Source organism: Bos indicus x Bos taurus, chromosome 20 (genome assembly GCF_003369695.1).
Source record: "Bos indicus x Bos taurus breed Angus x Brahman F1 hybrid chromosome 20, Bos_hybrid_MaternalHap_v2.0, whole genome shotgun sequence".
NCBI classification, from domain to species: domain Eukaryota; kingdom Metazoa; phylum Chordata; class Mammalia; order Artiodactyla; family Bovidae; genus Bos; species Bos indicus x Bos taurus.
In genome coordinates, this window is record NC_040095.1 from 12,764,420 (window position 1) to 12,788,666 (window position 24,247).

Genomic DNA, 24,247 nt, shown 5'->3' on the forward strand with positions numbered 1-24,247 from the left:
TGGGTCGGGAAGATCCCCTGGAGAAGGGAATGCAAACCACTCCAGGATTCTTGCCTAGAGAATCCCATGGACAGAGGAGCCTGGCAGGCTATAGTCCATGGGATTGCAAAGAGCTGGACACAACTGAGTGACCAAGCACAGCACAGCACCACTTCCTTGACTCACGGACATATCTTTTCAATGAAAATGACACCAGCAGCTTCATTCTCCAAACAGTGACCTGGGAATTAAGGAGAGCACTGCTTCCTGAATACATCTCCCTTGCTAGCGCCCCTGTGACTGCCTCCCACAGCGGTCATCTCTCTTCACTCAGAAAGAGACACAAATCCCAGAGAGCTATTTAGAAACTAAGGACAATGAGTATGTTTAGCATCAAAGTATATGAGCTGCTGCCAATATTTCTCACAGTCAAATTACAGACTTCACTCACATGCATCTGACATACACTCATTGAGATCCCTCTATTTGCCAAACACCATTCCATGTGCTTTGGACACATTTGTGTGGAAAATAAAAAGACAAAGATCCCTGCCCTCCTAGAATTTACATTCTAATGAGGGAGGCAGATAATAAACAGATATAGAAACTTACATAATCTCGTAGAAAATTTAAAGCACGATGTAAACCAAAAAAAAAAATTAGACATTGTCAATGGAGTTGGAAGTGGATGGGAGGGGCTTCAGTTTTAAATAGGGTGGCTAGTGTGAGCCTCAAGGAGAAGATGACATTTGGTAAAGGCTCAAAGGAGTTGAGGGAATTCACCTGTTAGATATCCAGGGGAAGAATTTCTAGACAGAAGCTTGAAACAGCCATGGCACAGACCCCGAGGCAACAGCATGGCTGGCACATCCAAACAGCAGCAAGGAAGCCACGTGTTGGACAGCACACAAGGGAGGGGAAAAGTATCAGGTTGGCCAAGAAGTTAATTTGGATTCTTCTGTGAGCTGTTCTGGAAAAATCCAGATGAATTTTGGCCAACCCAATAGGAGTTGGGAAAGTCTAAGAAGTAATGGCCCAAGTCATGTTTAAGGACTTTGGCTTTAATCCTCTGTACTCTGGAGTAACTGCAGAGTTTTGAGCAGGAAAGCAGGTTGATCTGAATCACATTTCGAAAGGATCACTTTGGCTGCTCTTTTGGATGTAGGTGGGCAGTGATGGAAGCAGGGGCATGATTTAGGAGACCACAGAAGTACCAATAATGAGAAGACATGGTGACTCAGGCCAGGGTAGTAGCAAAAAGAAGATGAGAATTGACCAGATCCTGGCTATGTAAGAAAGTAAGGCTAAGAGAACTGTTCTGGATATGGCATGAGAGAGGATCAAAAGTTAAGGATGCTTTCAGCATAGCCTGAACAAGTAGAAAGATTAAATCATTTACTAAGATGGGAAAGACTTGTCAAATAGGATTTGAAGCAAACGAAAAGCTCAGTGTGAGACACGTTAAGTTCAAGATACCTATATGTCATTCAAGTAGAGTTACACATCAAGTAGGCAGTTGGATATGCTCATCTAGTCTGGGAGAAAATTCAGGGCTAGAGACTTAAAGTCAGAGGCCATACGTATACAGATGTGGTAGCCATCATAACAGGTAAGATCACGAAGGACAGAGTAAAAATAGACAAGAGAGGAATACTAAGAATATACTCTGGGCCAGGGGAGAAAGGAGGAACCAGCAAAGAAGAGTGATAAGGAGCAACTAGTGATGCAGAAAGACGACCAAGATTCTGAGCAGCCCTGGAGGTCAAATAAGAACTACGTATGACAAAAAAGGAAGGACTAACCATAATACATGAGGTCTGAGAACTGACCACCGGAGTTCAGTCACGAATGAAGGGCATCAATAACCCCGATAAGAGTAGTGTCTATGGAGTGAGGGGATGAAAGCCTATACTGAGTTTAAGAGAGACTAGAGAAGGTCAGCAAATTTGGAAAACTCAGCAGTGGCCACAGGAAAAGGTCAGTTTTCATTCCAATCTCAAAGAAAGACAATGCCAAAGAATGCTCAAACTACCACACAATTGCACTCATCTCACATGCTAGTAAAGTAATGCTCAAAATTCTCCAAGCCAGGCTTCGGCAATACGTGAACTGTGAACTTCCAGATGTTCAAGCTGGTTTTAGAAAAGGCAGAGGAACCACAGATCAAATTGCCAAAATCCACTGGATCATCAAAAAAGCAAGAGAGTTCCAGAAAAACATCTATTTCTGCTTTATTGACTATACCAAAGCCTTTGACTGTGTGGATCACAATAAACTGTGGGAAATTCTGAAAGAGATAGGAATATCAGACCACCTGACCTGCCTCTTGAGAAAGCTGTATGCAGGTCAGGAAGCAACAGTTAGAACTGGACATGGAACAACAGATTGGTTCCAAATAGGACAAGGAGTACGTCAAGGCTGTATATTGTCACCCTGCTTATTTAACTTATATGCAGAGTACATCATGAGAAACGCTGGGCTGGAAGAAGCACAAGCTGGAATCAAGATTGCTGGGAGAAATATCAATAACCTCAGATATGCAGATGACACCACCCTTATGGCAGAAAGTGAAGAGGAACTAAAAAGCCTCTTGATGAAAGTGAAAGAGGAGAGTGAAAAAGTTGGCTTAAAGCTCAACATTCAGAAAACTAACATCATGGCATCTGGTCCCATCACTTCATGGGAAATAGATGGGGAAACAGTGGAAACCATGTCAGACTTTATCTTTGGGGGGGGGCTCCAAAATCACTGCAGATGGTGACTGCAGCCATGAAATTAAAAGATGCTTACTCCTTGGAAGGAAAGTTATGACCAACATAGATAGCATATTCAAAAGCAGAGACATTACTTTGCCAACAAAGGTCAATCTAGTCAAGGCTATGGTTTTTCCAGTGGTCATGTATGGATGTGAGAGTTGGACTGTGAAGAAGGCTGAGCGCTGAAGAATTAATGCTTTTGAACTGTGGTGTTGGAGAAGACTCTTGAGAGTCCCTTGGACTGCAAGGAGATCCAACCAGTCCATTCTAAAGGAGATCAGTCATGGGTGTTCATTGGAAGGACTGATGCTAAAGCTGAAACTCCAATACTTTGGCCACCTCATGCAAAGAGTTGACTCACTGGAAAATACTCTGATGCTGGGAGGGATTGGGGGCAGGAGGAGAAGGGGACGACAGAGGATGAGATGGCTGGATGGCATCACCGACTCAATGGACATTAGTTTGAGTGAACTCCGGGAGTTGGTGATGGACAGGGAGGCCTGGCGTGCTGCGATTCACGGGGTCGCAGGGAGTCGGACACGACTGAGCAACTGAACTGAACTGAACTGAGAGAAAGGTCAATTTGAGACAGTGTGTATAAATAACTCTTTGCAGAAGTTTGTCCAATAGAACAATGAAATAGCAGGCATCTGGTGGGAAAGCAAGAGCAAGAGCAAATTTCTTGAAAGATGGGGCTATAACAAGCAGGGTTCAGGGAAGGATATATCTCAGGTATAAGAGAGAAGGGAGAAGTGCTAGGGTGGTTTCTTTCATTCTTGAGATATAATTGACATATAACTTTGTGTGCATTTAAGGTATATATTGCATTGATTTAATACATTTATATATTGCAGCATGATTATCATAGTAGCAAGACAGAACATCTCTATCATGCACATAATTATCATTTCCTTTTTACACAGACAAGATGCAATCATTTAGCAACTTTGAAGATTATAGTATTGTTGATTACATTCACTGTGCTGTGCAGTAGACCTCTAGAACTTATTTATCCATGAGTTAAAAGTTTGTACCCTCAGACAGCACTTCCCCAATCTCCCCATCCTCCATAGGATAGCTTCATTTGCCTAGGCAAGAGGAGACAGGATGGGGGCATTGAAGAGAAACTTCCTTTACACAGGACCCTGAATAGTTGATTGTGACTAAAGTGAAAGTCACTCAGTCCAGTCTGACTCTTTGCAGCCCCTTAGACTGTATCCTGTCAGGCTCCTCTGTCCATGGAATTTTTCAGACAAGAAATACTGGAGTGGGTTGCCATTTCCTTCTCCAGGGGATCTTCCCAACCCAGGGATTGAAACAGGGTCTCCTGCATTGCAAGTAGATTCTTTACCATCTGAGCTACCAGGAAAGCCCTATTCAACAAGCAGGAAGAGAGCCTAGAAGAGAGGATGCTGGGTGGGGGATGGGTAAGGGAATGTCTGGAACCTCTCTTCTCTCTCAATTCTCACCAACGTAGGAATCATCAGCCTCTAGTGAAGATGGAAGGAGAGATGCTTAAGGTTTGAAGAGAAACAAGGTCAGGAAATAACACTGGAGAAAAAAAAGACACTGTCGTTTTTAAATAAGAAACAAATTTTAATTAAATTATTCAACTCAAGCTTTGAAAAAAATCAAACCTAAGGGAACCAAAAGAATCACTAAAAAGATAAAAGCAGAAATTAAGGGATTAGAATACAAACAGTAGAACAGCTGGTTCTTTGAAAAGATGAATAAAATATACAAAACTCTTGCAAAGCTCATCAAGGAAGAGAAAAAATAACAAAATGGATATAACCAAGGAGACAAAGGAGATTTAATACAAGTAGAATGGGATATATACAATTCTATGCTGAAAATTTGAAACACCAGATAAAGAAGATGATTCCTAAGGAAACAAATTATCAAAATTGACTCAAGAAATAGACTCTGAAGAATTCAATAACTATACAAAAATAAATAATGTTGACAATGATTTAACAGGGGAGCAATACCAAACTTTTAAGACAGAATTTTTATGCTATTTAAAACATTACATGATATAGAAGAAAGAAATCAAATTTCACACTTCACTTTCTAAAATCCAGCATAACCTTGGCATCAAAACTTCAAAAAACTCTATAAGAAACATCTAATTTATAATACATATAATATTTAAGTATATCAAAAATTCTAAAATAATCACAATTCCCATACAGCTATAATGTGGTTATGTTGTTAGATGCCAAAACTGCACTTGAAAAAAAAAAAATCCAAAAAAAATTCCTAATAAAAAATTTTAGTAAACTCACAATATCTATCACTAACCAACATTTGAGATCCTATTTCACAATGAACTACCAAAGGCCTTCTCATTAACTGCAGAAATACATGATAAGGGCTCAATTAACATTAGCTTCTATAGTACTAGCGGCAGAAGCAGTAGATTAAAACAAGAACGTCAGTTCCTACTACTGATATTTTACATCTCTATACTAGAGGTTTCCCCAGAGTGAGCTTGGAAACTTCATCAACCAACAGGACTGTGGCTGTTGCTGCTCATGGACAGCTTGGCTATTCTAGAGCCACTGAGTCCAGCTGTTTTGAAAATCCGTCATTCCAACTGTCATGACAAGAACTGAGGAAGAGAAATCAACCTGATGTTTGGTGCCGAGAAACAGATCGCTGACTGCCTCCAGATAAGGAGGGCCTAGAGGAGCTATCCCACGTTGAAGTTCAGGAAGGGCGGCGGTGAGGAGATACCCCTCGTCCAAGGTAAGGAGCAATGGCTGCACTTTGCTGGAGCAGCTGTGAAGAGATATCCCACACCCAAGGTAAGAGAAACCCAAGTAAGACGGTAGGTACTGCAAGAGGGCATCAGAGGGCAAACACACTGAAACCATACTCACAGAAAACTAGTCAATCTGATCACACTAGGACCACAGCCTTGTCTAACTCAATGAAACTAAGCCATGCCCGTGGGGCAACCCAAAATGGGTGGGTCATGGTGGAGAGATCTGACAGAATGTGGTCCACTGGAGAAGGGAATGGCAAACCACTTCAGTATTCTTGCCTTGAGAACCCCATGAACAGTATGAAAAGGCAAGATGATAGGATGCTGAAAGAGGAACTCCCCAGGTCAGTAGGTGCCCAATATGCTACTGGAGATCAGTGGAGAAATAACTCCAGAAAGAATGAAGGATGGAGCCAAAGCAAAAAGAATACCCAGCTGTGGATGTGACTGGTGATAGAAGCAAGGTCCAATGCTGTAAAGAGCAATATTGCATAGGAACCTGGAATGTCAGGTTCATGAATCAAGGCAAATTGGAAGTGGTCAAACAGGAGATGGCAAGAGTGAATGTCGACATTCTAGGAATCAGCAAAGTGAAATGGACTGGAATGGGTGACTTTAACTCAGATGACCATTATATCTACTGCTGAGGGCAGGAATCCCTCAGAAGAAATGGAGTAGCCATCATAGTCAAAAAAGATTCTGAAATGCAGTACTTGGATGCAATCTCAAAAACAACAGAATGATCTCTGTTTGTTTTCAAGGCAAAAACCATTCAATATCACAGTAATCCAAGTCTATGCCCCAACCAGTAACGCTGAAGAAGCTGAAGTTGAACGGTTCTATGAAGACCTACAAGACCTTTAAGAACACCCCCAAAAAGATGTCCTTTTCATTATAGAGGACTGGAATGCAAAAGTAGGAAGTCAAGAAACACCTGGAGTAACAGGCAAATTTGGCCTTGGAATACGGAATGAAGCAGGGCAAAGACAAATAGAGTTTTGTGAAGAAAATGCACTGGTCATAACAAACACCCTCTTCCAACAACACAAAAGAAGACTCTACACATGGACATCACCAGATGGTCAACACCGAAATCAGATTGATTATATTCTTTGCAGCCAAAGATGGAGAAGTTCTATACAGTCAGCAAAAACAAGACCAGGAGCTGACTGTGGCTCAGACCATGAACTCCTTACTGCAAAATTCAGACTTAAATTGAAGAAAGTAGGGAAAACCACTAGGCCATTCAGGTATGACCTAAATCAAATCCCTTATGATTATACAGTGGAAGTGAGAAATAGATTTAAGGGCCTAGATCTGATAGATAGAGTGCCTGATGAACTATGCAATGAGGTTCGTGACACTGTACAGGAGACAAGGGTCAAGACCATCTCCATGGAAAAGAAATGCAAAAAAAAAGCAAAATGGCTGTCTGGGGAGGCCTTACAAATAGCTGTGAAAAGAAGAGAAGCAAAAAGCAAAGGAGAAAAGGAAAGATATAAACATCTGAATGCAGAGTTCCAAAGAATAGCAAGAAGAGATAAGACAGCCTTCTTCAGCGATCAATGCAAAGAAATAGAGGAAAACAACAGAATGGGAAAGACTAGAGATCTCTTCAAGAAAATCAGAGATACCAAAGGAACATTTCATGCAAAGATGGACTCGATGAAGGACAGAAATGGTATGGACCTAACAGAAGCAGAAGATATTAAGAAGAGATGGCAAGATTACACAGAAGAACTGTACAAAAAAGATCTTTATGACCCAGATAATCACGATGGTGTGATCACTGACCTAGAGCCAGATATCCTGGAATGTGAAGTCAAGTGGGCCTTAGAAAGCATCACTATGAACAAAGCCTAGTGGAGGTGATGGAATTCCAGTTGAGCGATTTCAAATCCTGAAAGATGATGCTGTGAAAGTGCTACACTCAATATGCCAGCAAATTTGGAAAACTCAGCAGTGGCCACAGGACTGGAAAAGGTCAGTTTTCATTCCAATCCCAAAGAAAGGCAATGCCAAAGAATGCTCAAACTACCGCACAATTGCACTCATCTCACACACTAGTAAAGTAATGCTCAAAATTCTCCAAGCCAGGCTTCAGCAATATGTGAACTGTGAACTTCCTGATGTTCAAGTTGGTTTTAGAAAAGGCAGAGGAACCAGAGATCAAATTGCCAACATCCGCTGGATCATGGAAAAAGCAAGAGAGTTCCAGAAAAACATCTATTTCTGCTTTATTAACTATGCCAAAGCCCTTGACTGTGTGGATCACAATAAACTGTGGAAAATTCTGAAAGAGATGGGAATATCAGACCACCTGACCTACCTCTTGAGAAATGTGTATGCAGGTCAGGAAGCAACAGTTATAACTGGACATGGAACAACAGACTGGTTCCAAATAGGAAAAGGAGTACGTCAAGACTGTATATTGTCACCCTGTTTATTTAACTTATATGCAGAGTACATCATGAGAAATGCTGGACTGGAAGAAACACAAGCTGGAATCAAGATTTCCGGGAGAAATATCAATAACCTCAGATATGCAGATGACACCACCCTTATGGCAGAACGTGAAGAGGAACTAAAAAGCCTCTTCATGAAAGTGAAAGAGGAGAGTGAAAAAGTTGGCTTAAAGCTCAACATTCAGAAAACAAAGATCATGGCATCCAGTCCCATCACTTCATGGGAAATAGATGGGGAAACAGTGGAAACAGTGTCAGACTTTATTTTTCTGGGCTCCAAAATCACTGCAGATGGTGACTGCAGCCATGAAATTAAAAGACGCTTACTACTTGGAAGGAAAGTTATGACCTACTTAGATAGCATATTCAAAACCACAGACATTACTTTGCCAACAAAGGTGCGTCTAGTCAAGGCTATGGTTTTTCCTGTGGTCATGTATGGATGTGAGAGTCGGACTGTGAAGAAGGCTGAGCGCCGAAGAATTGATGCTTTTGAACTGTGGTGTTGGAGAAGACTCTTGAGAGTCCCTTGGACTGCAAGGAGATCCAACCAGTCCATTCTAAAGGAGATCAGTCCTGGGAGTTCTTTGGAAGGAATGATGCTAAAGCTGAAACTCCAGTACTTTGGCCACCTCATGCAAAGAGTTGACTCATTGGAAAAGACTCTGATGCTGGGAGGGATTGGGGGCAAGATGAGAAGGGGACGACAGAGGATGAGATGGCTGCATGGCATCACTGACTCGATGGACGTGAGTCTCAGTGAAATCTGGGAGTTGGTGATGGACAGGGAGGCCTGGCGTGCTGCGATTCATGGGGTCACAAAGAGTCAGACACGGCTGAGTGACTGATCTGATCTGATCTTACTGATACAAGGCAACTCTTCCCAGTCCTCAATGAAAGTAATGGCCCAATGATGGCAGCCAAAGCTTAACAACACTTGAGTATAAAATCATGCGACCAACAAGGGCTTAATTTCCAAAACATACGAACAGCTTATACAACTCAATGACATAAATAAAACAATCCAAACAAAAAATGAGTAGAAGACCTAAGTAGACATTTCTCCAAAGAACACATATGGATGGCCAATAGACACATGAAAAGATGCTCAATATTGCTAATTATTAGAGAAATATAAATCAAAACTTCAATGAGGTAAGACCTCACACTGGTCAGAATGTCCACCATTAAAAAGCCTACAAATAACAATGCTGGCAAAGATGTGGCAGAAAAGGAATCTTCTAACACTTCCTACACTGTTCGTAGGAATGTAACTTTGTGCAGCCACTATGTAAAACAGTATGGAGGTTCCTCAAAAAACTAAAACCAGAGTTGTCATCGATCTTGCAGTCCTACTCCTTGGCACATATCCAAACAAAACTCTAATTTGAAGAGACATGTGTACTCAATGTTCTTAAAAGCACTATTTAAAATAGACAAGACGTGGAAACAATCTAAATGTCCATTAACAGAGTAATGGACAAGGAAGATACGGTACATATACCATGAAATACCACTCAACCATAAAAAGGGATGAAAGCTACCATTTGCAGGAACATGAGTGGACCTAGAGATCATTACACTAAGTAAAGTAAGTAAGTCAGAGCAAGACAAATACCATATGGTATCATTTAGATGTAGGGCTTCCCTGGTGCCTCACAGGGAAGAATCTGCCTGCAGTGGGGGAGACCCAGGTTCGACCCCTGGGTTGGGAAGATTCCCTGGAGAAGGGAATGGCTACCCATTCCAGTATTCTTGCCCAGAGAATTCCATGGACAGAGGAACATGGCAGGCTGAGATGCATGACGGGCTATAGTCCATGGGGTGGCAAAGAGTTGGACAGAACTGAGCGACTAATACAGTGCTTGAATGTGGAATATAAAATATAACACAAATGAACTTATGGAAGCAGCAGACACATAGACATAGAGAACAGACCTGCGGTTGCCAAGGTGGAAGGTGGGCGGTAGGATGGATTGGGAGTTTAGGATTGGCAGATGCAAACTAGTATACACAGAATACATAAACACAAGGTCCTACTGTGTATCATAGGAAACTACATTCAATATCCTGTAATAAGTCATACCTGAAAAGAATATGAAAACCTATATACATACATGTAAGGAAATCACTCTGCTATACAGTAGAAATACATAAATGTTGTAAATCAACTATACTTCAGTATTTTTTTAAAAAACCTGAGCATAAATCAGACAGGCTGATCACAAACCTTTCTGAAATAAAACACAAAGCACAAATACTTCAAGAAAAAATGCCTGTTTTAATTGCATTTTGTCTTAACGTCATAGATCTTGATGTTTGCCCAAATTTCAATGAATTAAGAAAAGCAAATCTGTGAAACACTGAACAGTGAAGCAAGAATATTTTACTTCATCTCACTTTGTAAATAATTCATGATAATGTATAACCCACTAAACATTTGCTCATAATGTTTATTCAGCTGACAGTTTACAAACAGGACATTCTCAGCTTAAGGAGGAAAAGAAGACTTTAAAAACACTTGCTTTTCTTTTCCAACTTTAATTCACTGTGATTTCCCACTGGGAAGAAGGCTTATTAGGAATCGAATTAGTTTATATTTCCTCCAAAAAGGATTAGTTACATCCTTATTTGCAACTCTTGAGGTCTGAGAAACCTTTTAAATCATCAAGCAAAAGGAAGTAAGCAAGATGGTGCCTTCATCTTTTTAAATTTATTTATTTTTAATTGAAGGGAAATTGCTTTACAATATTGGTTTGGTTTCTGCCACACATCAAAGTGAATTAGCCCTAGGTATATATGTGTCCCCTCCCGCTAAAACCTCCCTCCCACCTCTCACCCTTTCCCACCCCTCTAGGTTGTTACAGAGCCCCAGTTTGAGTTCCCTGAGTCATACAGCAAATTTCCATTGGTTATCTATTTTACATATGGTAGTGTATATGCTTCCATGCTACTTTCTCCATGCCTTTCATCCTCTCCTTCCCCTCCCCCGCGTGGGACCATAGGTCTGTTCTCTACGTCCGCGTCTCCATCACTTCCCTGCAAATAGGTTCATCAGTAAATATGGTGTCTTCTTGGTAGTAGTTCACTGGACGGCAAAGCAACTCCATGCTATCCACTGCAGTTGGATACTGAGCTTCCTAAAAGAAAATAACTTCCAAACACATGCACTTGACTTCTGTTAACTCACTCCAACCCCTCTGTATTTGAAAGATCTACTGCTTCTGCTCCAGAGGATTCAGGAAATTCAGTGTTTCTTGGGAAATGCCACGCTATAACTGCACTTAACTGTTAAAGACCAAAAGAAGGACTTCACAGCCAGTTAAACACATGAACATACAAAGATATAACTAAGAATAGTACAAGGTCACTCTTGCAAAATGCAAAGCTTTATTGGCGAACTCAACTGGACGCATCCACGTAAGAGGCAAAGAAGAGAAACAAAATAGCATAGAGAGTAACCAAGAGGGAAAAAGACCTCAAATGCAGGATACATTTGCAGAAGGAAGAAGAAAAGAGTAAAAAGTATTGCACCCACAGGGCACAATCCAAGTAAATTTGAGAACAGTAGGAATTAGCGAAAACCTCAAAACTGGTATTTCTTGAAAGTTAAAACTGAATCATTTTCAAACACACACAAAAACCTTGTAATTGATATCTTCAAGGTTAACCAGTTACCCCATAGCCTCCTTCTCTTGTAACAGCCACCTGGGGGATGTGGCAGCCATGATTGTGCCACGTGATCTCGCTGGAGCCTGAGGCCCTGAGGCAGGCGCATGCGCACAGTGAGACAATCAGGCGTATTCTGACCAGGCTCTGCCTGGCACTTCAAGCGGATCCAGACCCTCATGGGCCCCTCAGGTTTAGTAGGTATGCAAAAAACCATCACTAGGAAAAGTCTCTATAAACTAACAAAATGCTAGCAGTTAAAAGAGGCCAGGTGTCTGATTTAACGAGTAAGAAGATGTTATATTTTAATAACCTTACTTAAGGGCAAGCTTTAAGGCTGCTTAAAAAAAAAAAACTTTCAAATATGGCCTCTTTCATTTTGCTTATGCTTTATTTCCTTAGCAAAGCTAACAATGGTTTCAAATTTTGTGTGTGTGTGTGTGTGTGTGTGTATGACACCATAAAAACGCTGCTGCTGCTGCTAAGTCGCTTCAGTCGTGTCCGACTCTGTGCGACCCCATAGACAGCAGCCCACCAGGCTCCCCAGTCCCTGGGTTCTCCAGGCAAGAGTACCAGAGTGGGGTGCCATCGCTTTCTCTGATATAAGCCCTATAGATACTGAAAAGAGTCTTTGAAAAAATGACTTTTTTTTTTTTTTCTAAGCACACAGGATGTAAGCTACTGTGCAGTGCCAAGAGCAACAAGGCACTGTCACAGCTGAAGTGGAGTCCTCACGTCCCAGGGAGAGCTTAGGGGTGGAAGAAGGCTGACAGCTGTGCAGAGGTGGTGGGAACTGGCCTGGACTCAGTTCTCACATGGCCTTCTCCCTTTCTTCACTTAGTTAATTGGGCTTTGCTAACTGGCAATGACTATGACACCTAATACCTGAGGAGTATCCGAATGACAACAGGTTAAGAGATAACCTTCAAGAGAGATTTTATAAATATGAACATAAAGGCAACTAGATGCAGCCTCTACAACATAAAACTGAGGCCAAGGGAGGGGGAAAAAAAAAAAAAAAACACCTAAGACTGAAATGCTAGGAAGAATTTTCTGAACATGGAGATCTATTAAATGCCTAGCAACCTCCCCAGGGAAATTGTAGCAAAGTCACTCAGAGTGGAGCGAGAAATTCATTTCTGAAAGTCTCTTTTCCAACTTGGGAAATTTAACTCTATGCCTTTGTAATCCCCAGAGACAGCTTGGCTGAGGCTACACTGGGTGTAACCATATGTCAAAACTAATACATTGGATATGGTACTTACTCACGATTTGCAAGGAAAAATTCAAAACTAAAAGTGCCAAAGGAATCTTTCCTTTTCAGATAGGAGCATAAGCTATGACTCTGTATTATTAAAAATATTTTGTCCTTTGCCCAGATCATTATTTAAAGAGAAAATGTTTAAAAGACCATAGGACAAAATCATGGGGGGAGGAGGTGAAGAGCAGGAATGTTGGCCTTCTTTCTATCTTAATAGCAGTGTTTTTACTAGAAGTAAATCCTTCCTTTCCATCTTCCTCACCTGATGAAACAGTCCTGATCCAATCCTGGGTCTTCATCCTCCAGGACTCAACTTAGGTGGAAGTCCTATCTCTGCTAGAAAAGCCTCCTATTAAAGACCAAAGCACCATGGAAAACTCTTGCTTCACTCTAGCTTAGTGCTCCTCACCTTTATCAAATGGCCCGTCTCTCTCTACAGACCCCAGCTCCTTGATGGGGTACTCTGTCCCCTCCAGCTGTGAGACACAGTGGGAGGCATGTGAGTAATGAGTGAATGTTGACTTACCCGGGGCTGAGTCAAAACAGAAGAAAAGAAACAATTGATAAAGGCAACATCAGTTCTGGCCATGGGACTCTACTATGGTGATTAATGTGACCAAGGTGATGGGCCAGAAAAATAGAACAAGGAGGTCATGAGCCTTACTTGCCCAAGTCAAATTCTTTGGAGAAGTGGTTTGCAAATATTTTGGTCTTCCAAACTCATCCAAAGAAATGTGAAAAATGATATAGGTCCTAACTCAATTTAAAGTTGACATCTAAGCTTGTTCAACCTAGGTTTAAATAGTGGCACAGAATCTAATTTCTAGCATTTCATAAATATTGACATTTTTAAATGAAACTGCTTTTCTTCAAGCTTTTCAATGTGTCTATTGTTATCTAAATACTGCAGGGATTTGATACCCAAGATCCATATTAAAAATACATGAACAACCTTTCTTTTGCTTTCCTCTATTTTTATAATTTTCCCCCCCTTAAACTTGTATTTCCATTTCATTTCTCCCACATAATGTAATACTTCTATGGAGGTTTTTATTGATCACACTATCAATATTTCTCTGCAACAAAAACTTATTAAAATTAAATTTTTTATTTCCTGTGACCAAATGGCTCTAATTTTTTAAAACTTCATCTGGATTCAATTATTAATATTAACACAATGCAATTTTCCAAAACAAATGTCCAATTGTAATAGCTAAAAATTAAAGCAAGCATAAGTCATTTTTTATTGGAAATGCATTTCTTAATGAGATGAATGGTGATAGTTTATTTTTTCAAAGTAGTTCATTTATCCATGAACAAATATGCTTTATTACCAGAATAAAAAGAGTTTCAACAGCAACTCTATTCCCATTTTTTTGTGTTAGAAATACAAAGTAAAAAACCTTGTTCATATGAATTATTTTAGAGAATGAAAGTTTTACTATACCAGTGGTACTTAATTCTTTGAGTTCCTTCTGAGATTTATGTCTCCCAAACCATAGATAATTCAATATAATTTTATGATAATCAGTATTCCTTGACAAACTATTTTGAGTCATCCTCAATTTTGTTAAAAAAAAAAAAAAAAAGCCACTTGATTTGCAAAAGGATTAATTTCCAAGTCATTAGATTTATTTGTTTTCCTCAGTAATGTCTCTTTGACACCCCAGACAAAGTAGAGGAAGTGACTTCCTGTGACAATACATCATGATGCGATTTGGGAGAGGTAAAGTCAGGCAACCCATTAGTACTGGTATGGTGGGGTTTCCCAGGCGGTGCGAGTGGTATAGAGCCCACCCGCCAATGCAGGAGACATAAGACATGCAGGTTTGATCCCTGGGTTGGGAAGACCCCTGAAGAGGGGCATGGTAACCCAGTCCAGAATTCTTTCCTGGAGAATCCCATGGACAGAGGAGCCTGGCAGGCTACAGTCTATAAGGTCACAAAGAGTTGGACACGACTGAAGCAACTTAGCACACACACATGCACACAGGAAGGTTAAGGTCTGAATAGTGTCCTCACAACCCTGCATGGGCCCAGTACCTCCTACAGTCTTCATGTACCCCTAGAAGTGACACATCCGAGTCTGCTGACTTCATGGGCCAGAATGCCAGCGGTCTATCCCTAGGTGGAGAAAATAGATACAAATACCGTGAGTCGGGAAGATCCCCTGGAGCAGGAAAAGGCAACCCACTCCAGTATTCTTGCCTGGAAAATTCCATGGACGGCAGAACCTGGCAGGCTATAGTCCATAGGGCTGCAGGGAGTCAGATACGACTGAGCAACTGACACAAAAACCAGCAGAAGAAAGAGAGAATGTGGAATAGAGAATCAGCTCTTTAGTGGAGCAGAAGACAAAACAAGCCCAGCAGAGACACAGGTAGCACACCCCCTCCACCACAAAGTACAGCAAGCAAACCCCAGTGCTTCTCCACTGCCCACATCTGAGCAGGGGCTCCCACTCAAAATGTAGAAAAGAAAAAATATACCACCTAAAATGTTAAATTTAAAGAAGTTAGTGGGGGGCGGGAGGGTGGGGCGGGGGTGGCTATGTGCGAAGAGCAGTAAAAACATAAACACAAGAAGCAAAGGCTTAAAAGGCTTAGGACATTATATATAGATACAGGGTTTAAGAAAATGCAGAGGGAGAGGAAGAAATCATTTTCATTGGAGAAATATGATTTACCAGCAAAAGACAATGCTCTGCACGCCAAGGACAAGAAAGAACCAAGAAAACTTGGACTGGTTAGTTGTGTAGTCAGAGAGGTCATCTACCAGAAGGATTAAGAACATGGACTCTGGGGCTAGATTTCCTGAATGTGAATCCTGGCCCCTCTACTTACCAGCTTGCTGAGTAATCTTAAGGCTCTGTGCCTCAATTTTCTATTTGTAAAATGGGGGTATCAAAAATACCTACCTCATGAGGTTATCATGAGGATCAGTGAATATATATATATATGTGTATATAGGTATATATATATGTGTGTGTGTGTGTGTATGCGCTCAGTCATGTCCAACTCTTTGTGACCCTTTGACTATAGTCCACCAGGCTCCTCTGTCCATGAGATTCTCCAGGCAAGAATACTGGAATGGCTTGCCTTTCCTCCTTCAGGGGATCTTCCTGACCCAGGGATTGAACCTGCATCTCCCAAGAATTTTACACTGGCAGGCAGATTCTTCACCACTGAGCCACCTAGGAAGCTCATACACTCACACACATACACACACACATACACATACATATACATACACACACATATATATTTATAATATATATGGCATTAGTAGTAACAGGTATATGGAAATAAGTTATAGCTATCATGATTACCATCATTTCCAAGAGGGAACTAAGCCACATCAAAAAGTGACTGAAATCATTAACCTATGTACCCTAAACTCATATAGTAATGCATATCAACTATATCTCAATAAAACTGGGGAAAGAATTTAAAGGTCTGCAAAAAATAATAATAATAATAATAAGAGGCCACATGGTCCAGGCCCCATTTCTAAGTATTCAAATCTAAAACTGAGATGACCAACCTCTGATGAGAACCTCAGTTCAAATTTTCTACTGGCCTCACCAGCCTCTGTGGGGAAAAGTAAAGACAACTAAGCCACTAGTAAAAGCACAACATTCCCACAAAGGTCTATTTCTCCTATAACTGTTAGTTGCAATAAGAAATACAAAACTAAAACATAAAAAATTCTATTGAAGATCTTGATCCAAGTGAATAAGAAATGCCGAAAAAGACAATAAGCAACTAACCCCAAACCTAATAGTCTAAATTATTATCATTTGATCAATGTACTCTGTATCATGTCTAGCTTGGTAATTAGTATTTCCCAAGGCAGGAGGATGAAGCAATTATGGAGAGAATGTTCAACAAAAACTGATTATTTTAAATTCCAAACTAAACTTTACCCACTATAAGTGGTTTCTTCTACTCATTTTCCATGGCCATATCAGTCTCTGCCTTTCCTTCTCCACCAGACCAATACCAGCAGAAGATTAATACCTAAGCAGTAAAAGAAAGGGGCTGTTTGAGGGAGGAGACTTAAGTAGCTTCTAGGTGCCAAGAGCAGGAGGGAGTCTTTGTGATGATATAAAGAGAGTCATCAGGAGATGCAAACAAGGAAAAAACCTAGAGCCAGACCAAGAGATAACCTGGATTGATAAGCTGGATTTCATTAAAATTTAAAACTTGTTTGCAAAAATACAATGTCAAGAGAATGAGAAAATCCACATAGGGAGTAAATATTTGCAAAATGTAACAAATACTGTTCTGATAAAGAAATGTTATCCAAAATATACAGATAATTATTAAGGCTCAACAATAACAAAACAACCCAATTTTAAAAACAGGTCCAAGACGTGAGCCAGGGAAGATACATAAATGGTACATGCTGCTGCTGCTGCTGCTGCTAAGTTGCTTCAGTCGTGTCCAACTTTGTGGGACCCCACAGACGGCAGCCCACCAGGCTCCCCCGTCCCTGGGATTCTCCAGGCAAGAATACTGGGGTGGATTGCCGTTTCCTTCTCCAATGCATGAAAGTGAAAAGTGAAAGGGAAGTCGCTCAGTCGTGTCCGACTCTTTGCGACCCCATGGACTGCAGCCCACCAGGCTCCTCCGCCCTTGGGATTTTCCAGGCAAGAGTCCTGGCGTGGGTGCCATCGCCTTCTCCGAAGTGGCACATGAGCATATGCAAAGATGCTCCACATCATATGTCATCAGGAAAATGCAAATCCAAACAAGAACAAGATGCCAGGAGAAGGGAACGACAACCCACTCTGGCACTCTTGCCGGAGAATTCCATGGACAGCAGAGCCCGGCAGGTTACAGTCCATGGGGTAACAAGGAGTCAGACACAACAGTGACCTTCACTTTCATACACCTTTTAGAATGCTGACAAGGATATGGAGCCACAGGAACTCTCATTTACTGTGAGGAGGTTGCAGAATGGTACAGCCACTGTAGAAAACAATTTGGAAGTTTCTGACAAAACTAAACAACTCTTACCATATGATCCAGCAATCAAGCTCCTTGGTATAAATATAACAAAAGGAGCTGAAAACTTGCATCCACACAAAGACCCATACACAAGTGTTTATAGCAGTCCTATTCATAATTGCCAAACTTGGAAACACCCTGTCCCTCAGGAGGTAAATGGAGAAATAAACTGTGGTACATCCGGATAACGGAATATTTTTCAGTTCTAAAAGGAAATGTGCTACCAGGTCATGAAGACACAGTAGGGAACCTGAAACGCCTATTATCAAATAAAAGAAGTCAATCACTGTGTGATTCCAACTATCTGATATTCGAGAAAAGGCAAAACTATGGAGACAGTAAAAAGATTCATGGTTGCCACAGGTTAGGAGGGAATAATGAACAGGCAGAGCACCAAGGGTTTCTAGGGCAATGAAAATGCTCCATATGATCCTATAATGATGAATACATGTCATTGCAGGCTCACCTTGCAGCTTTGGTTTCAGGCCACTGCCATAAAGAAATATTGCAATAAAATGAGTCACATGAATTTTTTCGTTTCACAGTGCATACAAAAGTTATGTCTACTCTAAATTTTAGTCTATCAAGTGTGTAATAGAAGTTATGTCTAAAAAACAATGTACATACCTGAATTTAAAAAATACTTTACTGCTAAAAATGCTAACCATCATTTGAGCCTTTGGTGAGTTGTAATCTTTTTGCCAGTGAAGGGTCTTGCCTCAGTGTTGATACCCGCTGACTGATGAGGTTGGTAGTTGCTGAAGGTTGGGGTGGCTGTGGCAATTCCTTAAGATAATGCTGATGTATGGCAAAACCAATAAAATATTGTAAAGCAATTAGCCTCTAATTAAAATAAATTAATTAAAAAAATTAAAACAGAAAAAAAAAACAACAATAAAGTTTGCCACATTGATGGACGCGTCCTTTTAAGAAGGATTTCTCTACAGCATGCAAGGCTATTTGATAGCATTTTACCCACATTGGAAGTTCCTTCAAAACTGGAGTTAATCCTCTCAATCACTTCCACTGCTTTATTAACTAAATTTACATAATATTCTAAAGAAATGGCCTTTTTTAGCAATGAACTAGGTCTTAATACTACAACTCTTTAATTTGTTTTTAAAAAAAAAAAATCAAAGTGCCTGTGAAGCACAAGACAAGGCATGCCTGCATACATTTGTCTAAACCCACAGAATAAACAGGGCCAAGAGTGAACCCTAAGGTAAACTATGGGTTTTGAGCAACTGTGATGTGTCAGAGCAGGTTCATCAGCTGTGACAAACGCATCACCTGTGGGCAATGTTGACGGGGTGGGGGTGAGGGTGGGGTGCTACGCATGTGTGGGGGCAGGGAGCACACGGGAAACCTCATATCTTCCTCTCAGCTTTTCTGAGAGCCTAAAAAATATTCTTAAAGACCAATAACATCTTTTCTTTTAAAAAGAAACCATCATTTAATTCTGAATTTTCAAAGGTATCCCTTGGAACTCTTTTTCTTTGAGATCTCAATAGAAGGAAACGGAGTCAAAGTTAAACCCACTTGGAAGACTGAATTCAAACAAAGGTAAGACTAAACAGGCTTAAAACATTCCACATGTTCATCCGCAAAGTAAATCTCCAAGTAGATTCCACTATTTCACCAATTCATTTGATAAAAGAAACATTTCTCCTACAGGGGTATCTCTCAGGACTCTTCACATCAACACACTTGGAGAATCCTGGATTATAAATAACAGGTCTAAAATGTAGGTCTACAACAATCCCACTACTGGGCATATATCCTGAAGAAACAATGATTTTAAAAGACACCCCAGCATTCACTGCAGCATTATTTACAGGGCTTCCCTGGTGGCTCAGATGGTAAAAATCTGCCTGCAAAGCAGGAGACCCAGGTTTGATCCCTGGGTTGGGAAGATCCCCTGGAGAAGGTGGCGACCCACTCCAGTATTATTGCCTGGGGAATTCCATGGACAGAGGAGCCTGGTGGGCTACAGTCTGCTGCTGCTGCTGCTGCTAAGTCACTTCAGTCGTGTCCGACTCTGTGCGACCCCATAGATGGCAGCCCACCAGGCTCCCCCGTCCCTGGGATTCTCCAGGCAAGAACACTGGAGTGGGTTGCCATTTCCTTCTCCAATGCATGAAAGTGAAAAGTGAAAGTGAAGTCGTTCAGTTGTGTCCGACTCTTCACGACCCCATGGACTGCAGCCTACTAGGCTCCTCCGTCCATGGGATTTTCCAGGCAAGAGTACTGGAGTGGGGTGCCATTGCCTTCTCTGGGGCTACAGTCTATGGGGTGGCAAAGAGTCAGACACAACTGAGCAACTGGTATGTTCACTTTCACTTTTCAGGACATGGAAGCAACCTAGATACCCATCAACAGATGAATAGATACAGAAGCTGTGGCAAACAGATACAATGGAATATTACTCAGTCGTGAAAAGAAACACATTTGAGTTGGTTCTAATGAGGTAGATGAACCTAGAGCCTATTATACAGAATGAAGTAAATCAAAAAAGAGAAAAACAAATAACACATATTAACATATATATACAGAATCTAGAAAGATGGTACTGATGAGTCTATTTTCAGGGCAGCAGTGGAGAAGCAGTCATAGAGCACAGACTTGTGGACACAGTGGGGAAAGAGTGGGACAAATTGAGACAGCAGCATTGAAATATATACATTACCATATGTAAAATTAGACAGCCAGTGGGAATTTGCTGTATGATGCAGGAAGCTCAAATCCGGTGCTCTGTGACAACATAGAGGTGTGGGATGGGGTGGGACATGGGACAAGGTTCAAGATGGGGGGAAACATGTATACCTTTGGCTGACTCATGCTGATGTATAAAAGCAACAAAATAAATAATAAAAAATAAATTAAAAAAAATAAAATGCAGGTCTATCAATAAGTTAAATTCTGAAGCACAACAGTCAGGTTCAAACTCTGCTCTATTCTTTATGAGAGGTATGTGGCATGCTATTACACTTTTGGGTGGGTCTAAGTTGGTGCAGACACTTTGGAAAACTAGCATTAACTTGAAGGGTTGAACTTAAGCTTACCAAAGAACTGATTATTAGATATATATACAAGGGAAATGTACTTGTGTTGTGTGTGCACATGTGCAAGGAAGAGAGAGATTTGATGATAGACGAGGTGAGGTGGCAAGGAGGCAGATACTGCAGTGATGCACGTTGAAGGTGGAAGAAGCAATGACAAGCCAAGGAATACACAGGGTCACTGGAGCCGGGAAAGAGAGGGAAATGGATTCTCCCTTCAGAGCCCACAGTAAAAAGGATCCCTGCCAACACCTTGACAAGGGCCCTGCAAAAATGACGTCATACTCCCACCAGCAGATCTCTGAAAGAATTAAGGCGTGCTATTTTAAGGTACTAGCTTTATGATCATTTGTCACATGAGCAACAGGAAGCTAATGCTATACTATACAGAAATGAGAAAGAGTAAACTGTACTCACAATAAGAAACACCATTCTCACAGACAAGTGTTTGGTAAGTGATACAAGATACAATGGGACAGGACTTCCCTGGTGGTAGAGTGGATAAGAATCTATCTGCCAATGCAGGGGACATGGGTTCAATTCCTGGTCCAGGAAGATTCCACATGCCGCTGCAGAGTAACTAAGCCTGTGAACCATAATGTTCTGTAACTACTGAAGCCCATGTGCCTAGAGCCCATGCTCTGCAACAAGAGAAGCCACCGCACTGAGACGCCCTTGCACTGCAATGAAGAATAGCCCCTGCTCGCTGCAGGGGCTGAGTGCAAGGCTGAGAAAGTGCTCAGGCTGACAGAAAGCCTGAGTGCAGCAATGAAGATTCAGCGCAACCCCAAATAAATAAATAAACTTAAAAAAAAAAAAAAAAAGGGACACACTGCATAAGAGCATTCACTGAAAGTTCAAAAACAGCCCTAATTAATGCACAGGGTTAGAGGTCAGGATAGCAGTGATTGATGGGAAGTGGCACTGACTTGAAGGCAGTTGAAGGGGCATCTGCAGTAAGCGTCTCTTCCCTCGGGTGCTGGTTACACAGGCATACGTACTCCCGGAAAATTCAAAGTGTACACACATAATGTGCGTGCTAAGTCACTTCAGTTGTGTCCAAGTCTTTGTGACCCTATGGACTGTAGCCTGACAGGCTCCTCTGTCCATGGGATTCTCCAGGCAAGAACACTGGAGTGGGTAGCCTTGCCCTCCTTCAGGGGATCTTCCAAACCAGGGATCAAACCCAGATCTCCTGCACTGCAGGTGGATTCTTTACCCACTGAGCCAGCTGGGAATCCCCATATACATAAACAAAAAGGGGATTTTTCCTTTAAAAAAAAAAAACTACGTTGTTTTTTTTTTTTTTACAATGTGAATAGATCTCAACATTTATACCTTCAGTGATATGTTTATAGAAAAAACTTAGGCCTTACTTCTCCACTGGACTTCAAATATCCTTACAATCTGTAAAATCACAAATGAATGGTGAGGGTTCTGGAAGACTGTTCACATCTGTTTTATTTTCTTTCTGTATTCATGACTTTTTTTAAGGATTCTGTATAATTTTAGGGCTTCCTTTGTGGCTTAGTGGTAAAGAGCCTGCCTGTAATGCAAGAGACCTGGGTTTGATCCCTGAGTCGGGAAGATACCCTGGAGGAGGAAATGGCTACCCACTAGCAGTATTCTTGCCTGGAAACTTCCCTAGGCAGAGGAACCTGGCAGGATTAAAGTCCATAGGATCACAAAAAATTTTAGCTTAATATTGGGCTAACGTGCTTTCCATAGATAGGGAGATATTTTTCTTCAATGAGCTACACAGTTTTTTGGTATTTCTGCTTCCACAACTAATTATAATATATGTAACACCAAATCATTAGGTCCCAATGACTTACAAAATAAGTGCCTCTTGGGGAAGCACTGGCTGGGGGCAATCTGAGAGCTTGGCCGTTCTCACACAGTAAGGGAAAGGAACCAAGATAAGGAGGCCACAGACTAGACTCAAACAGTCGATATAGGAACCGGAAGAATGAGGTCTCCAGCAAACAAAAATAAACCAAAGTTTCTAGCAGAAGGAAGATGATATGTTTTTCTAACTAAAAAGACTCCATACCTAAAATTCTTTTTTTCCCAAAACGTGGTCTGTTACTTTATATTAAGCACAGCAGAGTAAGAATTTAGTAGAGACGTTCTAGTGGATCCATTGGGCTCAGGAAGATACACAAGCATCTGTAGGCTCATGTCTAGGGAAGAAAGATGAAAGGGAATGAAAATGATCAATGATAAAAGCCCTGTCCGTCTAACAAGGTCAAGGTGCTGCTACAAGGTCCCCTTCTCTTTGGTTCTTACCAAGTGAAAGAAAAATAAAAGCAGTAATTTGTTGACCTTGATATGATATATATTATAAAATATAACAACACTCTATACCACAGCAGAGTTTAAAACAAACTTCTTTCTGTTTGGGAAAAAAAAAGACTATCATTGCTTCCTCTGGCAAATCAGATCAGAATGCGTCAGAATGGAAAGCAGCATCACTTCCATAACTAAAATTAATAAATATAGAGAGAGGTAGAAGAAACTAAACTAGAAGCACTATATCAGGGGCAAAGCAGAGATGAATCACATCAACTCGAGGAGGCCTGACAGAAAAGGAAGGAGAGAGGCAGCAGAAAACTAGCCCTTTCTCCTTCCATTACATTTCTGGAGCCAAGGGCATCAAGTTATATGGTGGGCAACTATTAACAGAAAAACCAAGCTTGAAAAGCTAAGCAGTCACAAGGCTGAAATAGTTCACAGTCCACATACCTGTATGGCACCAACTTTGGTGAAATACTTCATTTTCTAAAGCTTAAAATCACTTTACTGCAACACCCACAGGAGCAGAAGGAGGCTCCGAGAGGTTGGGAATCACAAAGCTAGCTAGTCACCAAGTGGGGATTTTTAAACACTCTGGCAGTGGTTCTTTTCCACATTCAGCCTCTGGTGAAGGAGTGCCAGCATTAGTATGTTGATTTGAGACTAGTTTTAATATTATACTAAACTATCAAATTCAGATATAATATCAACATTGCACTGAATTCATCCGAATTTCATTGAATTTTCATTGAATTCATAAAATCACACATAAGTTTGATCATTAAATCTAAAAGAGAAAAAAGAGATAAAGAGCCAAAAATGTCATTTTAGCTTTAAAAATGAATTTTGAAACTTCAGTATCTCTGAAGGTAATACAGTTGAGCCCAAAACACACATTCTCTGGTTTATAAGGTAGCACAGTGAAAGATTTCTAAGCTTCAGAAAACTGAGATTTTTTTTTTTCATCTAAAACAAATCAAG

General features: G+C 40.9%; 1 protein-coding gene across 5 annotated transcripts in view; it reads right to left on the minus strand.

Moving 5' to 3' along the window:
• Positions 1-24,247, minus strand: part of MAST4 (microtubule associated serine/threonine kinase family member 4) — a 619,741-nt gene that overhangs the window by 478,869 nt on the left and 116,625 nt on the right. The window lies entirely within an intron of this gene.